General features: G+C 43.7%; 1 protein-coding gene across 1 annotated transcript in view; it reads right to left on the bottom strand.

Annotated features, from left to right (window-relative positions):
• LOC149432711 (uncharacterized) overlaps positions 1-22,881 on the bottom strand; it is a 110,251-nt gene that overhangs the window by 66,345 nt on the left and 21,025 nt on the right. The gene's annotated exons all lie outside the window — the stretch shown is intronic.

The raw sequence follows: 22,881 nt of genomic DNA, 5'->3' as shown, positions 1-22,881 counted from the left end.
TTACAATATAACCCACATTAATTTTTTAGCATTTTTTGGAGACAGATACAACTTTATTTTGGTGGTATTTATTCATTCATTTATTCATTTTATTTTGCTATATAAATGAAAAAGTCTAAAAATTTTGAAAAAAAGTGTTTTTCTTGTGTTTCTCTAAAATTTTGCATATAAATAATTTTTCTTCATAAATCTTGGCTAACATTTATTCAGTTATCTTTTTAGTAAAAGAAAAAATAACACAAATTAGTTTATAACCAAAAATTATAATTTTTCAATATTTAATTTTACGGTTTTATTTTTTTTATATTATTATTTATGTTTATTTTCTTTAACATACTGTCACCCTAGCAGTACAGTGTCACCATAGTGACACTGTACTACTTGTGGGGGGTGATGAAGATTTTTTTTTTCTTTTTTCACTGATTGCTTTTACACCCATAAAGGCTGTAAAAGCGATCATTTCTCCTCTCTGATTGGTCACAGCTTGTCACATGGTACAAGGCTGTTGTGAATGGCCCTGTACCATGTGATCTCTGTGATCATTCACAGATTTCACTAGTAGTAAGCAATGATGTAAAGAAGTGACATCTTGTTTACTGCTATTCATGTGATCACTGATTGGCCAGTCAGTGATCACATGATCAGGACCACACACAGAGGTCCCGTACATCGATTGGTGTTCCGCTGTGTCCTCAGGACACAGCAGGCACCGGATCGCAGTGCCGAGTGCTCCTAGGAAGCGTGCACAAACAGGGAAGCCTGGGGGACGTTTCTAAACGGCCACCTGCCCCTGCACTGCTCCCATCCGGCCATTTATGTACATGGGCCAGACGGGAAATGGTTAATGTGAGGATTCAGGGCCAGTTTACACCACATAGTCCAGTGCGTTTTTTTTTCTTGCATCAAAAACGCATTGATTGTTGGTTACATGGTTTCCAATGGCATAGTTCACACCAGTGTGGTCAGTTCCAATGTGTTATAGTTTCAGAAAAAACAAGTAGAACATGCAAAATTTTTTTTTGCACTGAGCTGTACTGGAATGCAGGAAAAACCGCACTAAAATGCACCAAAATGCACTGGAATGCCCATGTTCCTATATAAATTGAAGAAAAATATTTAATATTTTATTAATTTTTCAAGTTTCAACAAAACTTTAAACCATAAAAGAGAATATCATACCGTTAAAAATTACATTTCCCTTTAAGCATACCCCCAAAGAACCTACCTCCCCTCCACCCCCATTTCTTTTCTCTTATCTCCCTGTTCCTCAACATTCCTGAGTATCCTCAGGGTTCCCTTCTCCTTCTTTCTATCTTACTTTCCTCTTTTAATTACACGGGTCCTCTTGTCTCCTCTTTCTCTATTTCTCCCATTTCAACATATTTATATGATCTCTTAAACACATTACATTTTTCCCACCTTTCTCGAAATCTCTGCATTCTATCCTCTTCCATGTGTTAAAGTTCCTCCATTCTATATATATATTCTACCTTACTTATCCAGTCTTTTATTTTTGGTACCTCCTCCCAAATGGAAGAAAAATATATTTGAAATATATTTTAAAAATATTCTTCCCATATATTGCAAATATATTTTAAAAATATATCTTTTTTAAATATATGCTTCAGATTTTTTTTAACATATAGAAAAGTAATTAAATCATATATTTTTGCATATATTTGTAAATGCATTCCAGAAATGTAGATTTGTATTTTTAAATACATACAGTATATTTGAAAATGTATTTTTTAAAATATTTTTCAGATATTTTGTAATAAAAACGCATTTCAACATGCAATATATATATATATATATATATATATATATATATATATTTATTTATATATTACTTTTATATGTGTTTCTATCTGTGTATTGGATTTTATCTGTTGTTTTCAGCTTACCTGACCTATTTATTTATTGTCATACATCTGTTTATATGGTCTTTACGGAAATATTATATTTATTCTGTATCATTATGATCAGTAGTAACTATTATCATGCATCCTTTTCTGATGCAATATTATTATCTGTATTTATACGAAACAACATTTTGTAATAAAAATGATTTTCAACATATAGTATATATATATATAAATATTGAATATGGCCAAAATTGTAGCATTTCAAATATATGTCAATATATTTGGGAAGAATATTTTCAAAATATGTTTCAAATATATTTTTCTTCCATGTGGGTAATAAGAACAGATAGTGAGTTAGGTCAACTTTCTAACAATGGTGTTATTTTATGAGTTAACTGATTGCTTTTATTTGATACTTATTTAGGGTCCTTTCACAATGGCGTTCCGTTTTTTTCAAGTCCACATCAGTTTTTCATCAGTTTGCACACACACACACACACACACATATATTTTTTGAAATATATATTGCAATATATTGAATACGGCCAAAATTGTAGTATTTCAAATATATGGCAATATTTTTGGCAAGAATATTTTTAAAATATATTTCAAATATATTTTTCTTCCATGTGGGTTGTTCCTGCCAAAATTTGGGTATCAGTCCTTTTGCTGCATTTATAACATAAAATATCACTCAATTTTTCTACTGTAATGTTGGTTTTATGGAATAGGCCTACCCCTGGATCTTTTCCCCAGTTATCTCCTGTTATCTCCCCCCCCCCCTCCCCAATATTCCAGGATTTTAGGACACTTCCGTATATGTGCCATTGTGCCCTTAATCCCACCAACACATATTTATGTATTTATTTATAGATTTCAGGTATTTATATAGTTCCGTCAATTTACGCAGAGCTTTACATATATATATTGTACATTCACATCAGTCCCTAACCCTCAAGGGGGGTACAATCTAAGGTCCCTAACTTACATTCATACATACACATACTAGGGACAATTTAGACAGGAGCCAATTCACCTGCCAGCATGTCTTTGGAGGGTGGGAGGAAACCAGAGTACCCGGAGGAAACCCACGCAGGCACGGGGAGAACATGCAAACTCCAGGCAGGTGGCACCATGGTTGGGATTTGAACCAACAACCCTAGTACTGCCAGGGGGAAGTGCTAACCATTTAGCCACTGTGCTGCCCATTTGTCTCTATGTTGCTTATATGCCACTCTCAGGGTAATGTACCACCTAGCTAAACGTTTAGAGTTTATTTCCATCAAGGGCGGACTGACCATTTGGAAACTCGGGCCCTGCCCAAGGGCCCGGGGTCAGTAGGGGGCCCCATGAGATGCCCCTGGTATCTTTTTCATAGGCTTTTTTGAGTTTGGCCAAGGACACAGGGGCCCCATGATCCCCTATTGCCTGGGGGCCCCATGAGTTGTTAGTCCGCTCCTGATTTCCACCATCTTCATATCTACAGCCCCATGTGCTAACTAGAGATGAGCGAATTATTCAAAAATTCGATTCGGCTGATTCGCCGAATTTGCGGAATAAATTTGATTCGATGCAAATTTAACTTATTAAAAGGGTTTCTAGGCTTCAGAGAGCCTTTATATTAGTGCAGAACACTGTACCTTTAATTTAAATGCCCTTGGAGTCTGCTGGGGAAGAGAAATAATACTGTCAGTCAGTATGACATGCAGATGAGTGCCGTCGATCTTAGAATCACCGCACACTTCACTCATTTGGGCAGTCACGGGGCCAAAACCAGAGTGTGGAGCCACAGTGTGGCGGTGGAGGCAGCAGCAATGGGAGGCCATACAGCACCCTATGACAAAAATGGAACACACCAGCAGTGTGAGGAGACCTGAAAGTGGCACATGGCAGAGTGTGGCGATGGAGACAGCAGCAATGGGAGGCCGTACAGGGACCCATGAGAGACTCTGGACCTGGCAGCAGCATGAGGAGGCGGTACAGGGGCCCATGGCAGAGTGGCGAAGCGTAAGCAGCTTAAATTGAAGGCCATACAGAGGCCTATGTTAAAAAGTCCCCCCAGCAGCAGTGTGGGGAGACGACTATCAAGAGTCCAATGGCAGAGTGGCGGAGCGGAAGCAGCTTCAATTGAAGGCCAATAGTGGTTGTGAAGCAGAAAGTCCGTTTATTTAGCACAATCGGTCAATTGCAGCTTGCCGTTGGCTGGAAACTGTACGTTTGTGTCACTGGAATGCACTAATCACCCAAAAAATATTACCGCCAGCCGGCGTGTAAATGGATTTAACTCTTTGAAAGTACAATAGTGGTTGTGAAGCAGAAAGTCAGTTTATTTTGCACAATCGGCAAACTGCAGCACCAACTGTGCACGACAGCCACCAAAAAAAAAAAGGGTGTATGTCACTTTAAATTTTCGATTCTTTGATAGCTGTGGCCCTAAGTAACGATTCTGTGTCCCTGAGTAACGATTCTGTGTCCCTGAGTAACAATTCTGTGTCCCTGAGTAACGATTCTGTGTCCCTGAGTAACAATTCTGTGGCCCTAAAGTCTCTGTGGCCCTAATGCAGGCCATAGATGGGTCGAAAATCGGCCGATTTTTCGGCCGAAAATAAAATCGGCCGATTTTCGGATCGTTAGTGGGCTATTTGGTCGGCCGTTTTTCGGTATTTTGGCCATTTTCTTTTTCTATAAAGTTGGAAAAAAAATCGGCCGATTTTGCCGATCGGCCGATTTTCGCGGCAATAGTGGGCAAATCGGACGATTTTTTGCCGATAAAAAATCTGCGCATGAGCAGTGACCTGCAAGAGGAAGACAAAAAGAAGAAAAAGAAGAAGAGGAAGAGGATGAAGAAGAGGATGAAGAAGAAGAAGAGGAAGAAGAGGATGAAAAAGAAGAGGATGAGGAAGAGGAAGAAGAAGAAGAAGAAGAGGATGAGGATGAGGATGAAGAAGAAGAGGATGAGGATGAGGATGAAGAAGAAGAAGAAGAGGAGGATGAGGATGAAGAAGAAGAAGAGGATGAGGATGAGGAAGAAGAAGAAGAGGATGAGGATGAAGAAGAAGAAGAGGATGAGGATGAAGAAGAGGATGAGGATGAAGAAGAAGAAGAGGATGATGGTGAGGAAGAAGAAGAAGAAGAAGAGGATGATGAAGAAGAAGAAGAGGAGGAGGAGGATGAAGAAGAAGAAGAAGAGGATGAGGATGAAGAAGAAGAAGAAGAGGATGAGGATGAAGAAGAAGAGGATGAAGAAGAAGAAGAGGATGATAATGAAGAAGACAAAGAAGAGGATGAGGATGAAGAAGAAGAAGAAGAAGAGGATGAGGATGAAGAAGAAGAAGAGGAGGATGAGGATGAGGAAGAAGAAGAGGAGGATGAGGATGAGGAAGAAGAAGAAGAGGATGAGGAAGAAGAAGAAGAAGAAGAAGAGGATGATGATGAAGAAGAGGATGAGGATGAAGAAGAAGAAGAGGATAATGGTGAGGATGAGGATGATGATGAAGAAGAAGAAGAGGATGAGGATGAGGATGAAGAAGAAGAAGAAGAGGAGGAGGATGATGAAGAAGAAGAAGAGGATGAGGATGAAGAAGAAGAGGATGAGGATGAAGAAGAAGAAGAAGAAGAAGATGAGGAAGAAGAGGACGAGGATGAAGAAGAAGAAAAGAAGAAGAAGAAGAGGATGAGGAAGAAGAAGAAGAAGAAGAAGAGGATGAGGATGAAGAAGAAGAGGATGAGGATGATGAAGAAGAAGAGGATGAAGAAGAAGAAGAAGAAGAAGAAGAAGATGAGTATGAAGAAGAAGAAGAAGAAGAAGAAGAGGATGAGGATGAAGAAGAAGAAGAAGAGGATGAGGATGATGAAGAAGAAGAGGATGAGGATGATGAAGAAGAAGAAGAGGATGAGGAAGAAGAAGAAGAAGAAGAAGAAGAAGAAGAGGATGAGGATGAAGAAGAAGAAGAAGAAGAAGAAGAAGAGGAGGATGAGGATGAAGAAGAGGATGAGGATGAAGAAGAAGAATAAGAAGAAGAGGATGATGGTGAGAATGAGGATGATGAAGAAGAAGAAAAAGAAGAAGAAGAAGAGGATGAGGATGAAGAAGAAGAAGAAGAGGATGAGGATGAAGAAGAAGAGGATGAGGATGAAGAAGAAGAAGAGAATGAGGATGAAGAAGAAGAAGAGGATGAGAATGAAGAAGAAGAAGAGTATGAGGATGAAAAAGAAGATGAGGATGAAGAAGAAGGAGGATGAGCATGAAGAAGTTGAAGAAGAAGAAGAGGATGAGGATGAGGAAGAAGAAGAAGAAGAAGAAGAAGAGGATGAGGATGAAGAAAAAGAAGAAGAAGAAGAGGATGAGGATGAAGACGAGGATGAGGATGAAGAAGAAGAAGAGGATGATGGTGAGGAAGAAGAAGAAGAAGAAGAGGATGAGGATGATGAAGAAGAAGAAGAAGAAGAAGAGGAGGAGGATGGGGATGAAGAAGAAGAAGAAGAAGAAGAGGAGGATGAGGATGAAGAAGAAGAAGAAGAGGATGAGGATGAAGAAGAAGAGGATGAGGATGAAGAAGAAGAGAATGAGGATGAAGAAGAGGATGAGGATGAAGAAGAAGAAGAAGAAGAAGAGGAAGAGGATGAGGATGAAGAAGAAGAAGAAGAGGATGAGGATGAGGATGATGAAGAAGAAGAAGAAGAAGTAGGATGAACATAAGAAGAATTCCAGTCCAGCAAAAAGTGTATCTGCAGAGAGCTCCGCTATTTCTGACAGTTCTCTGACAGTTCCTTCACATTTCCAGCGGTTGAAACATTGTATCTATTTGTTTCCGAATAAAAACATCTGTACCCTAAATGGAAACAAATAGATACAATGTTTCAACCGCTGTAAATGTGAAGGAACTGTCAGAGAACTGTCAGAAATAGCGGAGCTCTCTGCAGGGACACTTTTTGCCGGCTGTAGAAGGGATGAAAATCGGCCGATCGGGGAAAATTCGATTCGTGCATCCGAAGTTTGCTAATTTTCGGATTCGGCGTGAATCGAATTTTTCCTAATATTCGAAACGAATTCCACTTCGTCATGTTCGATTCGCTCATCTCTAGTGCTAACCTAAAGATTTTCTTTTTCTGTTGCTCAGCAAATGATATTCCAAGTTCCCTTTCCCATTTCTCCATGTACAGGAGAAAGTGACTTCTGTTATTACAGTAAGGACTTTAATATTTAAAAAAAAAAAAAATTAAATTGAAGAAAAAGAGAGGGTGAAAAAACGCACCAGAATGCGTCAAAACGCACATGCAGAAATGCTTCCGGAACGCATCTGGACCGCGTTTCTATGGTGTGACCTGGCCCTCACACACCGGAATAAAAACTGAAGGCTTCTCCCCGTTTTCAGAAATTATCTAAAGAGAATGTACTGTTAAAGGCACTAGAATATGAATATGATTGGCAGGAATACTATCCAGCTGTAAGGCTAGGTTCACACCAAGGCAGGCTGCGTTTGAGCCGTTGCTGAATTGCGTTTTGCACTTGCGTTTTTGGCGCGTTTTTGATGTGTTTTGCATTTTTTTTCTTTTTCTTGTTGCTAGGCAGATTTATAAAAAGGAAACCAAAAAAAGTGGCGTAAATGCATAAAACAATGCAGCAAAAACGCAGTACATGCATTTCTGCAGCATTTCCATTGAAGCCTATAGAACCAAAAATGCAACTTTTTGCGTTCAAAAAAGTCCCTGACCCTTTCCAAAAAACGCAGCGGGTGGAAACAGACAGATATGAATGTGTCCCATAGGAAATCATGTGAAATGGACTGTACTGTGTTTCTGCAAAACGCTGCAGAAAACGCTTGGGTGTGAACCTGGGGTAAAGCCTACCAACAATGGGGAGCCATGTCGATTTTTACGTTGTCTTAACCACTTGAGCTCCAGAGGATTTACCCCCCTTAATGACCAGGCCTCTTTTTGCTACTCGGCGCTGCACTAATTCAACTGATAATTGCGCGGTCATGCAATGCTGCACCCAAACGAAATTTACGTCCTTTTTTTCACACAAATAGAGCTTTCTTTCGGTGTAATTTGATCACCTGTGCGCTTTTTATTTTTCACGCCATAAACAAAAAAAGGCCAAAAATTTTGAAGAAAAACTATATTTTTTACTTTCAGCTATAAAAAATATATAATAAACTCAAAGTTGGTTATAAATTTAGGCCAAAATGTATTCTGCTCCATGTTTTTGGTAAAAAAAAATCCCAATAAGTGTATATTGATTGCTTTGTGTGGAAGTTATAGCGTCTACAAACTATGGTATAAATACTGCAATTTACGCCATTTTTCTGCTATACAGCGCTGTGCTAGTTTAACGGACAATTGCGCGGTCATGCAATACGGTACATAAATGAAATTTACATCCTTTTTTTCCCCACAAATTGACCTTTCTTTCGGTGGTATTTGATCGCCTGTGCGGTTTTTATTTTTTGCGCTATAAAAAAAAGGCTGACAATTTTGAGGAAAAAAACAATATTTTGGACTTTTTGCTATAAAACATGTCCAGTAAAAAAAAATGCAAAAATCAAATTTAGTCATAAATTTCTGCCAAAATGCATTCTGCGACATGTCTTTGCCAAAAGAAAAACCCAATACGTGTAAATTAATTCGTTTACGTGAAAGTTATAGCGTTTACAAATGGCGGGAAAGATACTGGGATTTTTTTATACTAATAATGGTGGTGATCAGCGAATTATGGCGGCGATCAGTGACTTATGGCGGGACTGCGGGACTGCGGCGGACATTTTGACACTGGGGGGGAACTGACTTGGGGTCACTGACATCCCCAGTGACACCAATACAGTGATCAGTGAAAAAAATCCACTGAAACTGTACTAATGTCACTGGGGAGGGAGGGGTTAACATATTTAGTGTTTACTGTGTAAGGGGAGTGTTTTACTAGGGGGCGGGGGTGTGTACTGGGGGAGATGATCCAGGGAGAGAAACTCTTCTCTCCCTCTTCAGCTTGTCGGGGAACTGTCACAGAGCAGGGCTGTGTGTAAACAATGCAGCCCTGCACTGTGTCAGTGATCACCGCTCATCAAGGGAAAATAACCGGCCATGACCCGGCAGCGGAGACCCGCTGCTAACACCCGCGGGACAGGCAGGGCGGGCGCGCGCCTCACGTGCGCCCCCTACCTGTTTTGCAGAACCACGTTTTAAAACGTGGTTTTGCCTATGAGTGCCGCCCTGCAACCATTTATATGCGGTCGCTGGGCGGCAAGTGGTTAAAGAGTAATGCAGGACATACACAGGTTCAATTCCGAACAAATTTTCTTTCGAAAATCTGAAACTTCCAGCATTTTGTAATGCGATGGCACCACCATTGATTTCGAAATTCAACCAACCAAGCCTCCAGTTTCACTTCCTGTTGATACATAAAAGAATTTTCATGGCCAAGAATTTTCTTTTCTTTCCAGGTCACAGCTCACGCTGTGCTCCTTTTTCCAGACATTTCCATTAAAAAATTTCCAACAGATTCAATGGTCTCATGAAAAGCCGTTTCTATGACCCACTAATGGTACAAGCTTCAAACAAAAATTCTTAGAAAAGATTTTTGAAAGAATATTTTTTTGGAATTGGACCCGTGTATACACATGTAACTTCACTATTCTTGAGAAAAAAAACTAAATTATTTAGGTGATCTATGTACATGGTGAGGATTTTAACAAATTTTGTTGCAGATTCCTACCTGTTGCTGCTCAAAAGAAATATCTCTTCATCAACCACTTGCCCACCGGGCACATTTACCCCCTTCCTGCCCAGGCCAATTTTCAGCTTTCAGCGCTGTTGCACTTTGAATGACAATTGCGCCGTCATGCAACACTGTACCCATATGAAATTTTTTTGAGACAGAGCTTTCTTTTGGCGGTATTTAATCACCTCTGGGGGGTTTTATTTTTTGCTAAACAAATTAAAAGAGACCACACATCTTGAAAAAAAAAAGTGTTTCTTATTTTCTGTTATAAAGTTTTGTAAATAAGTGATTTTTCTCCTTCACCGATGGGCACTGATGAGGCTTCACTGATATGCGGCATATATATGCGACTGTATGAACCACTGATGTATTTATACATGGAGATCATATCCCCCCTTACGTATTATACATGGAGATCATATCCCCCCTTATGTATTATACATGGAGATCATATCCCCCCTTATGTATTATACATGGTGATCATATCCCCCTTATGTATTATACATGGAGATCACATCCCCCCTTATGTATTATATATGGAGATCATATCCCCCCTTATGTATTATACATGGTGATCACATCCCCCCTTATGTATTATACATGGAGATCACATCCCCCCCTTATGTATTATACATGGAGATCATATCCCCCCTTATGTATTATACATGGAGATCATATCCCCCCCTTATGAATTATACATGGAGATCATATCCCCCTTATGTATTATACATGGAGATCATATCCCCCTTATGTATTATACATGGAGATCATATCCCCCCTTATGTATTATACATGGAGGTCATATCCCCCCTTATGTATTATACATGGTGATCATATCCCCCCTTATGTATTATACATGGAGATCATATCCCCCCTTATGTATTATACATGGAGATCATATCCCCCCTTATGTATTATACATGGAGATCATATCCCCCTTATGTATTATACATGGAGATCATATCCCCCCTTATGTATTATACATGGAGATCATATCCCCCTTATGTATTATATATGGAGATTATATCCCCCTTATCTATTATACATGGTGATCATACTCCCCCTTATGTATTATACATGGAGATCATATCCCCCCTTATGTATTATACATGGAGATCATATCCCCCCTTATGTATTATACATGGAGATCATATCCCCCCTTATGTATTACACATGGAGATCAAATCCCCCCTTATGTATTATACATGGAGATCATATCCCCCTTATGTATTATACATGGAGATCATATCCCCCTTATGTATTATACATGGAGATCATATCCCCCCCTTATGTATTATACATGGAGATCATATCCCCCCCTTATGTATTATACATGGAGATCATATCCCCCCTTATGTATTATACATGGTGATCATATCCCCCCTTATGTATTATACATGGTGATCATATCCCCCCTTATGTATTATACATGGAGATCATATCCCCCCTTATGTATTATACATGGAGATCATATCCCCCCTTATGTATTATACATGGTGATCATATCCCCCTTATGTATTATACATGGAGATCATATCCCCCCTTATGTATCATACATGGAGATCATATCCCCCCTTATGTATTATACATGGAGATCATATCCCCCTTATGTATTATACATGGAGATCATATCCCCCTTATGTATTATACATGGAGATCATATCCCCCCCTTATGTATTATACATGGAGATCATATCCCCCCCTTATGTATTATACATGGAGATCATATCCCCCCTTATGTATTATACATGGTGATCATATCCCCCCTTATGTATTATACATGGTGATCATATCCCCCTTATGTATTATACATGGTGATCATATCCCCCCTTATGTATTATACATGGAGATCATATCCCCCCTTATCTATTATACGTGGAGATCATATCCCCCCCTATGTATTATACATGGTGATCATATCCCCCCTTATGTATTATACATGGAGATCATATCCCCCCTTATGTATTATACATGGAGATCATATCCCCCCTTATGTATTATACATGGTGATCATACCCCCCTTATGTATTATACATGGAGATCATATCCCCCTTATGTATTATACATGGAGATCATATCCCCCCTTATGTATTGTACATGGAGATCATATCCCCCCTTATGTATTATACATGGTGATCATATCCCCCCTTATGTATTATACATGGAGATCATATCCCCCCTTATGTATTATACATGGAGATCATATCCCCCCCTTATGTATTATACATGGAGATCATATCCCCCCCTTATGTATTATACATGGAGATCATATCCCCCCCCTTATGTATTATACATGGAGATCATATCCCCCCCTTATGTATTATACATGGATATCATATCCCCCCTTATGTATTATACATGGAGATCATATCCCCCCCCCCTTATGTATTATACATGGAGATCATATCCCCCCCTTATGTATTATACATGGAGATCATATCCCCCCTTATGTATTATACATGGATATCATATCCCCCCTTATGTATTATACATGGAGATCATATTCCCCCCCTTATGTATTATACATGGTGATCATATCCCCCCTTATATATTATACATGGAGATCATATCCCCCCTTATGTATTATGCGTGGAGATCATATCCCCCCTTATGTATTATACATGGTGATCATATCCCCCCTTATGTATTATACGTGGAGATCATATCCCCCCTTATGTATTATACATGGAGATCATATCCCCCCCTTATGTATTATACATGGAGATCATATCCCCCCCCTTATGTATTATACATGGAGATCATATCCCCCCTTATGTATTATACATGGAGATCATATCCCCCCCTTATGTATTATACATGGAGATCATATCCCCCCCTTATGTATTATACATGGAGATCATATCCCCCTTATGTATTATACATGGTGATCATATCCCCCCTTATGTATTATACATGGAGATCATATCCCCCCTTATGTATTATACATGGAGATCATATCCCCCCCTTATGTATTATACATGGAGATCATATCCCCCCTTATCTATTATACGTGGAGATCATATCCCCCTTATGTATTATACATGGAGATCATATCCCCCCTTATGTATTGTACATGGAGATCATATCCCCCCTTATGTATTATACATGGAGATCATATCCCCCTTATGTATTATACATGGAGATCATATCCCCCCTTATGTATTGTACATGGAGATCATATCCCCCCTTATGTATTATACATGGTGATCATATCCCCCCTTATGTATTATACATGGAGATCATATCCCCCCCTTATGTATTATACATGGAGATCATATCCCCCCCTTATGTATTATACATGGAGATCATATCCCCCCCTTATTTATTATACATGGATATCATATCCCCCCTTATGTATTATACATGGAGATCATATCCCCCCCTTATGTATTATACATGGAGATCATATCCCCCCCTTATGTATTATACATGGAGATCATATCCCCCCTTATGTATTATACATGGATATCATATCCCCCCTTATGTGTTATACATGGAGATCATATCCCCCCTTATGTATTATACATGGAGATCATATCTCCCCCTTATGTATTATACATGGTGATCATATCCCCCCTTATATATTATACATGGAGATCATATCCCCCCTTATGTATTATACGTGGAGATCATATCCCCCCTTATGTATTATACATGGTGATCATATCCCCCCTTATGTATTATACGTGGAGATCATATCCCCCCTTATGTATTATACATGGAGATCATATCCCCCCCTTATGTATTATACATGGAGATCATATCCCCCCTTATGTATTATACATGGAGATCATATCCCCCCTTATGTATTATACATGGAGATCATATCCCCCCTTATGTATTATACATGGAGATCATATCCCCCCTTATGTATTATACGTGGAGATCATATCCCCCCTTATGTATTATACATGGAGATCATATCCCCCCCTTATGTATTATACATGGAGATCATATCCCCCCTTATGTATTATACATGGAGATCATATCCCCCCTTATGTATTATACATGGAGATCATATCCCCCCTTATGTATTATACATGGAGATCATATCCCCCCCTTATGTATTATACATGGAGATCATATCCCCCCCTTATGTATTATACATGGAGATCATATCCCCCTTATGTATTATACATGGTGATCATATCCCCCCTTATGTATTATACATGGAGATCATATCCCCCCTTATGTATTATACATGGAGATCATATCCCCCCTTATGTATTATACATGGAGATCATATCCCCCCTTATGTATTATACATGGAGATCATATCCGCCCCTTATGTATTATACATGGTGATCATATCCCCCCTTATGTATTATACATGGAGATCATATCCCCCCTTATGTATTATACATGGAGATCATATCCCCCCTTATGTATTATACATGGAGATCATATCCCCCTTATGTATTATACATGGTCATCATATCCCCCCTTATGTATTATACATGGTGATCATATCCCCCCCCCCTTATGTATTATACATGGAGATCATATCCCCCCTTATGTATTATACATGGAGATCATATCCCCCCTTATGTATTATACATGGAGATCATATCCCCCCTTATGTATTATACATGGAGATCATATCCCCCCTTATGTATTATACATGGAGATCATATCCCCCCTTATGTATTATACATGGAGATCATATCCCCCCTTATGTATTATACATGGAGATCATATCCCCCCTTATGTATTATACATGGAGATCATATCCCCCCTTTTGTATTATACATGGAGATCATATCCCCCCTTATGTATTATACATGGAGATCATATCCCCCCTTATGTATTATACATGGAGATCATATCCCCCTTATGTATTATACATGGTGATCATATCCCCCCTTATGTATTATACATGGAGATCATATCCCCCTTATGTATTATACATGGAGATCATATCCCCCTTATGTATTATACATGGAGATCATATCCCCCCTTATGTATTATACATGGAGATCATACCCCCCCTTATGTATTATACATGGAGATCATATCCCCCCTTATATATTATACATGGAGATCATATCCCCCCCTTATGTATTATACATGGAGATCATATCCCCCCTTATGTATTATACATGGAGATCATACCCCCCCTTATGTATTATACATGGTGATCATATCCCCCCTTATGTATTATACATGGCGATCATATCCCCCCTTATGTATTATACATGGAGATCATATCCCCCCTTATGTATTATACATGGAGATCATATCCCCCCTTATGTATTATACATGGAGATCATATCCCCCCTTATGTATTATACATGGAGATCATATCCCCCCTTATGTATTATACATGGAGATCATATCCCCCCTTATGTATTATACATGGAGATCATATCCCCCCTTATGTATTATACATGGAGATCATATCCCCCCTTATGTATTATACATGGAGATCATATCCCCCCTTATGTATTATACATGGAGATCATATCCCCCCTTATGTATTATACATGGTGATCATATCCCCCCTTATATATTATACATGGAGATCATATCCCCCCCCCTATGTATTATACATGGTGATCATATCCCCCCTTATGTATTATACGTGGAGATCATATCCCCCCTTATGTATTATACATGGAGATCATATCCCCCCCTTATGTATTATACATGGAGATCATATCCCCCCCCTTATGTATTATACATGGAGATTAGAGATGAGCGAAGTATTCAAAAATTCGATTCGACTGATTCGGCGAATTCGTAGAAAAATTTCGATTCGAGTCGAATATATTCGCTGTGAATTTAACTTAAAAAAGGGTGTTTCTAGGCTTCAGAGAGACTTAATATTAGTGCTGAACACTGTACCTTTAATTTAAATGCCCTTGGAGTCTGCTGGGGAAGAGAAATAATACTGTCAGGCAGTATGACATGCAGATGAGTGCCGTCGATCTTAGAATCACCGCACACTTCACTCATTTGGCCAGTCACGGGGCCAAAACCAGAGTGTGGAGCCACAGTGTGGCGGTGGAGGCAGCAGCAATGGGAGGCCATACAGCACCCTATGACAAAAATGGAAACCACCAGCAGTGTGAGGAGACCTGAAAGTGGCACATGGCAGAGTGTGGCGATAGAGACAGCAGCAATGGGAGGCCGTACAGGCACCCATGACACACTCTGGACCTGGCAGCAGCATGAGGAGGCGGTACAGGGGCCCATGGCAGATTACGGGCCTGGCAGCAGCATGAGGAGTCGGTACGGGGGCCCATGGCAGATTACAGGCCTGGCAGCAGCAATGGGAGGCCGTACAGGGACCCATGACACAATCTGGACGTGGCAGCAGCATGGGGAGGCGGTACAGGGGCCCATGACAGATTACGGGCCTGGCAGCAGCATTTGGAGTCGGTACGGGGGCCCATGACACACTCTGGACCTGGCAGCAGCATGAGGAGGCGGTACAGGGGCGCATGACAGATTACGAGCCTGGCAGCAGCAACTTGGACAGGAGGACGTTCAGTTTCTGCACCGTCTGGTGCGTGCTCGCAAACTGTTGTCTCTTGGAAACGGATTCCAAGAAAGACTGCTGACGGAATCCGTGAAGAGGAGTAGCAGGAGAAGGAGCATCTGAACGAGCGGAATATGCCAACAAGCGACAACAGGGGCCCATGGCAGATTAGGGGCCTGGCAGCAGCTATGGGAGGCCCGTAATCTGCCAGCACCCTATGACAAAAAATGGAACCCACCAGCAGTGTGAGGAGACCTGAAAGTGGCACATGGCAGAGTGTGGCGATGGAGACAGCAGCAATGGGAGGCCGTACAGGGACCCATGACACACTCTGGACCTGGCAGCAGCATGAGGAGGCGGTATATAGGGGCCTATGGCAGATTAGGGGCCTGGCAGCAGCTATGGGAGGCCCGTAATCTGCCAGCACCCTATGTCAAAAAATTCTACACCCCAGCAGTGTGTGAGACCTGAAAGTGGCACATGGCAGAGTGTGGCGATGGAGACAGCAGCAATGGGAGGCCGTACAGGGACCCATGAGAGACTCTGGACTTGGCAGCAGCATGAGGAGGCGGTATAGGGGCCCATGGCAGATTAGGGGCCTGGCAGCAGCTATGGGAGGCCCGTAATCTGCCAGCACACTATGACAAAAAATGGAACACACCAGCAGTGTGAGGAGACCTGAAAGTGGCACATGTTTGGGGCATGATTCATGGCGGATTTAGTCAGTTGTGTCAGGAACTGGTGGTTTGAAATCCAGACTAATCCACGCCTGATTCATTTTCACAAACGTCAGTCTCTCCACACTTTGGGTGGACAGTCGTGTCCTCCGCGGAGTTGCAATACCTCCTGCCGCACTAAACACGCGCTCCGATGCCACGCTACTGGCCGGGCATGACAGCCTTTCAAGGGCAAATTCAGCTAGTTGGGGCCAAAGGTCAAGTTTCGTTGCCCAGTAGTCAAGGGGATTGTCTACCTCGGTTGGCAGGGTGCTGTCCAAGTAGGCCTAAGCCTGTTGTTTGAGGTCCTGCTCCAGGTCCACCTGATGCTGCTGCTGCTGCTGCTGCTGCTGCTGCGGCTGGTTAGTAGTTTCCTCACTGCGCTGGTGAAGAAAGCTACTCATCATCGACTGCAGACTGAGGCAGCCGCTGCTGGTGGAGCTGCCACTGCTCCTACCACCCCACCCCTCCCCTGCTGCCATGGCAGCGGAACGCGAGCGCACAGGGCCCACAGTGTCTGAGGATGGACGTTGGCGCAGACAGGCAGAGACCAGCTGACTACATAGGTGGTTTTTATAGTACGTTATTTTGGCCTCCCTCTCAGCAGGTGTGAAAAAGGCCACCATTTTTGAACGGTAGCGAGGGTCCAACAAGGTGGACAGCCAAAAGTCATCCCTCTGTCTGATGGTTATTATTCGGCTGTCGCTACGCAAGCAACCGAGCATGCTATGGGCCATTTGTGCCAAGGAATGCGAGGGACTCCCTGCCTCCATCTCCACAGCATACTGCCACGGTGCGTCTGGGTCCTCTATCTCCTCCTCCTCCTCCTCCTCTACCAGATGCTCCTGCTCCTCCACTCCTGTCCGCTGAGTGGAAAAACCACCCATTTCACTCAATAATTCCTGAGCACCAATGTCCTCCTCTACCTCCTCCTCTTCTTCCTGTCCTGCCCCCACAGGGGTCATGTGGCGTTGAGATCTGTGCGCCACGTCTACCGCACCCTGACCAGCCATTGTTAACAGCATTTGTTCCAGGACGTGCAACAGAGGAATGACGTCGTTCATCCCATAGTCCTGCCGACTCACGAATAGCGTGGCCTCCTCAAAGGGCCTGAGCAAGCGCAGGTGTCACGCATGAGCTGCCAATGGCTGACATCTAAGTTACACAGGGAATACCTTTATCCGCTTTTAACATCAGGAAATCTGTGATGGCCTTTTGCTGTTCGTAAAGGCGGTCTAACATATGTAGGGTTGAATTCCACCTTGTTGCAACGTCACAGCATGAGGAGTCGGTATAGGGGCCCATGGCAGATTAGGGGCCTGGCAGCAGCTATGGGAGGCCCGTAATCTGCCAGCACCCTATGTCAAAAAAATTCTACACACCAGCAGTGTGAGGAGACCTGAAAGTGGCACATGGCAGAGTGTGGCGATGGAGACAGCAGCAATGGGAGGCCGTACAGGGACCCATGAGAGACTCTGGACCTGGCAGCAGCATGAGGAGGCGGTATATAGGGGCCTATGGCAGATTAGGGGCCTGGCAGCAGCTATGGGAGGCCCTTAATCTGCCAGCACCCTATGTCAAAAAATTCTACACACCAGCAGTGTGTGAGGAGACCTGAAAGTGGCACATGGCAGAGTGTGGCGATGGAGACAGCAGCAATGGGAGGCCGTACAGGGACCCATGACAGACTCTGGACCTGGCAGCAGCATGAGGAGGCGGTATATAGGGGCCTATGGCAGATTAGGGGCCTGGCAGCAGCTATGGGAGGCCCGTAATCTGCCAGCACCCTATGTCAAAAAATTCTACACACCAGCAGTGTGTGAAGAGACCTGAAAGTGGCACATGGCAGAGTGTGGCGATGGAGACAGCAGCAATGGGAGGCCGTACAGGGACCCATGACAGACTCTGGACCTGGCAGCAGCATGAGGAGGCGGTATATAGGGGCCCATGGCAGATTAGGGGCCTGGCAGCAGCAATGGGAGGCCCGTAATCTGCCAGCACCCTATGTCAAAAAAATTCTACACACCAGCAGTGTGAGGAGACCTGAAAGTGGCACATGGCAGAGTGTGGCGATGGAGACAGCAGCAATGGGAGGCCGTACAGGGACCCATGACAGACTCTGGACCTGGCAGCAGCATGAGGAGGCGGTATATAGGGGCCCATGGCAGATTAGGGGCCTGGCAGCAGCAATGGGAGGCCCGTAATCTGCCAGCACCCTATGTCAAAAAAATTCTACACACCAGCAGTGTGAGGAGACCTGAAAGTGGCACATGGCAGAGTGTGGCGATGGAGACAGCAGCAATGGGAGGCCGTACAGGGACCCATGACAGACTCTGGACCTGGCAGCAGCATGAGGAGGCGGTATATAGGGGCCCATGGCAGATTAGGGGCCTGGCAGCAGCAATGGGAGGCCCGTAATCTGCCAGCACCCTATGTCAAAAAAATTCTACACACCAGCAGTGTGAGGAGACCTGAAAGTGGCACATGGCAGAGTGTGGCGATGGAGACAGCAGCAATGGGAGGCCGTACAGGGACCCATGACAGACTCTGGACCTGGCAGCAGCATGAGGAGGCGGTATATAGGGGCCTATGGCAGATTAGGGGCCTGGCAGCAGCTATGGGAGGCCCGTAATCTGCCAGCACCCTATGTCAAAAAATTCTACACACCAGCAGTGTGTGAGGAGACCTGAAAGTGGCACATGGCAGAGTGTGGCGATGGAGACAGCAGCAATGGGAGGCCGTACAGGGACCCATGAGAGACTCTGGACCTGGCAGCAGCATGAGGAGGCGGTATATAGGGGCCTATGGCAGATTAGGGGCCTGGCAGCAGCTATGGGAGGCCCTTAATCTGCCAGCACCCTATGTCAAAAAATTCTACACACCAGCAGTGTGTGAGGAGACCTGAAAGTGGCACATGGCAGAGTGTGGCGATGGAGACAGCAGCAATGGGAGGCCGTACAGGGACCCATGAGAGACTCTGGACCTGGCAGCAGCATGAGGAGGCGGTATATAGGGGCCTATGGCAGATTAGGGGCCTGGCAGCAGCTATGGGAGGCCCGTAATCTGCCAGCACCCTATGTCAAAAAATTCTACACACCAGCAGTGTGTGAGGAGACCTGAAAGTGGCACATGGCAGAGTGTGGCGATGGAGACAGCAGCAATGGGAGGCCGTACAGGGACCCATGACAGACTCTGGACCTGGCAGCAGCATGAGGAGGCGGTATATAGGGGCCTATGGCAGATTAGGGGCCTGGCAGCAGCTATGGGAGGCCCGTAATCTGCCAGCACCCTATGTCAAAAAACTGAACACACCAGCAGTGTGTGAGGAGACCTGAAAGTGGCACATGGCAGAGTGTGGCGATGGAGACAGCAGCAATGGGAGGTCTCCCATTGTCCCAACATGGCCCAAATAGTCCCAACATGGGCCCCCTGGCCACGCTTGACTTTCTGGCCACATAGTCGACATACGGCTACGTTTACTTCCTCGGGCGGCTTGACGAAAAATTGCCACACCGCCGAGTAGGAAACTTTGCCCCCGATACTCCTCACTGGCTGACTGCTGCTTCCTCCGTGCACACCGGCACCACTACTGGCCGTGGTGGTAGGCTGCAGTGGAGCTGGTGCTCTACTCCGTGGCCGTTTGGCTCCACTGACACTGCTTCCACTGACACTGCTGCGACCCTCCTGCTGTCTCCTGGGCAACCCACCGACTGTTTCGCTCACTGCCAAGCTGCCACCCTCTTCTCCTGATAATGCGGAAGAAATTGCCTGATGACGACGAGGCTGCCAAGTGCGATCAACCTCCTCATCATCAAGTAGGGTCTCCGCCTCACTACTAGCCCCCTCGGCTGCGTCTGGGTCAGGAGACAGACTTGTCTCTAGACCGGCTACCGGGCCACTCTCCTCGCCACTACTTCTTCGCCTAGCTGCTGAAAAGGCGGATGTCTCCCCCCGTTCCTGACCGCCCTCTGTTAGCTCTTCCTCACTGTACAGTGGGGCTGAGCCCACAGCATGCGATACTTCGCTTGGTGAGGGAACACCAAAGGACAGGGGCAGGTAGAGGACACGTGATTTCAGTGGGCTAGGTCCCGGGCCATGCCAACTAACGGTTGTGTCTGACGTACCCACCGACCGTTGGCTGTAGGTGTCAGAGGTGACCTGGGAAGAGGAAGACGACCGAGCCAACCAATCGACGACGGCAGGGTTGTCGGTGGAGACACGACCGCTGGATGACACCGGGAGCACTGGCCTCTGGCTGCGAATAGTGCTGCCTCGACCCCTTCCTCTGCTGCCACGTCTGCTCGCTCCTAAAACATTGCCTCCTCTGCCACTCCTCTGCATGTTGTCTGACATACTCTTTAATTAAACGATTATGTGTCCCTGAGTAACAATTGTGTGTCCCTGAGTAACAATTCTGTGTCTGTGCGAGTAACAATTCTGTGGCCCTAAGTAACAGTTCTGTGGCCCTCAGTAACAATTCTGTGTCCCTGATTAACGTTTCTGTGGCCCCAAGTAACAGTTCTGTGGCCCTCAGTAACAATTCTGTGTCTGTGCGAGTAACAATTCTGTGGCCCTAAGTAAAGTTTCTGTGGCCCTAAGTAACAATTCTCTGGCACTCAGTAACAATTCTGTCTGTCCCTGAGTAACAATTCTCTGGCACTCAGTAACAATTCTGTCTGTCCCTGAGTAAAAATTCTGTGGCCCTAAGTAAAGTTTCTGGGGCCCTGAGTAACAATTATCTGGCACTCAGTAACAATTCTGTCTGTCCCTGAGTAAAAATTCTCTGGCCCTAAGTAAAGTTTCTGTGGCCCTGAGTAACAATTCTCTGGCACTCAGTAACAATTCTGTCTGTCCCTGAGTAAAAATTCTGTGGCCCTAATTAAAGTTTCTGTGGCCCTAAGTAACAATTCTCTGGCACTCAGTAACAATTCTGTCTGTCCCTGAGTAACAATTCTCTGGCACTCGGTAACAATTCTGTCTGTCCCTGAGTAACAATTCTCTGGCACTCAGTAACAATTCTGTCTGTCCCTGAGTAAAAATTCTGTGGCCCTAATTAAAGTTTCTGTGGCCCTAAGTAACAATTCTCTGGCACTCAGTAACAATTCTGTCTGTCCCTGAGTAACAATTCTCTGGCACTCCGTAACAATTCTGTCTGTCCCTGAGTAAAAATTCTGTGGCCCTAAGTAAAGTTTCTGTGGCCCTGAGTAACAATTCTCTGGCACTCCGTAACAATTCTGTCTGTCCCTGAGTATGAATTCCGTGGCCCTAACTAGCGTTTCTTTGTCCCTAAGTAAAGTTTCTGTGGCCCTCAGTAACAGTTCTGTGTGTGTGCGAGTAACAATTCTGTGTCTGTGCGAGTAACAATTCTGTGGCCCTAAGTAAAGTTTCTGTGGCCCTAAGTAACAATTCTCTGGCACTCCGTAACAATTCTGTCTGTCCCTGAGTAACAATTCTCTGGCACTCAGTAACAATTCTGTCTGTCCCTGAGTAAAAATTCTGTGGCCCTAAGTAAAGTTTCTGTGGCCCTGAGTAACAATTCTCTGGCACTCCGTAACAATTCTGTCTGTCCCTGAGTAACAATTCTCTGGCACTCAGTAACAATTCTGTCTGTCCCTGAGTAAAAATTCTGTGGCCCTAAGTAAAGTTTCTGTGGCCCAGAGTAACAATTCTCTGGCACTCCGTAACAATTCTGTCTGTCCCTGAGTATGAATTCTGTGGCCCTAACTAGCGTTTCTTTGTCCCTAAGTAACAGTTCTGTGGCCCTGAGTAACAATTCTGTGTCTGTGCGAGTAACAATTCTGTGGCCCTAAGTAACAGTTCTGTGGCCCTCAGTAACAGTTCTGTGTCTGTGCGAGTAACAATTCTGTGTCTGTGCGAGTAACAATTCTGTGGCCCTAAGTAACAGTTCTGTGGCCTTCAGTAACAATTCTGTGTCTGTGCGAGTAACAATTCTGTGTCTGTGCGAGTAACAATTCTGTGGCCCTAAGTAAAGTTTCTGTGGCCCTAAGTAACAATTCTCTGGCACTCAGTAACAATTCTGTCTGTCCCTGAGTAACAATTCTCTGGCACTCAGTAACAATTCTGTCTGTCCCTGAGTAAAAA

This window comes from Staurois parvus, unplaced genomic scaffold, assembly GCF_062004578.1.
Source record: "Staurois parvus isolate SC_StPar_1 unplaced genomic scaffold, SC_StPar_1.0 ptg002113l, whole genome shotgun sequence".
NCBI lineage: Eukaryota > Metazoa > Chordata > Amphibia > Anura > Ranidae > Staurois > Staurois parvus.
The sequence above is the reverse complement of the archived record's forward strand: the minus strand, read 5'-3'. Positions and strand labels throughout refer to the sequence as shown.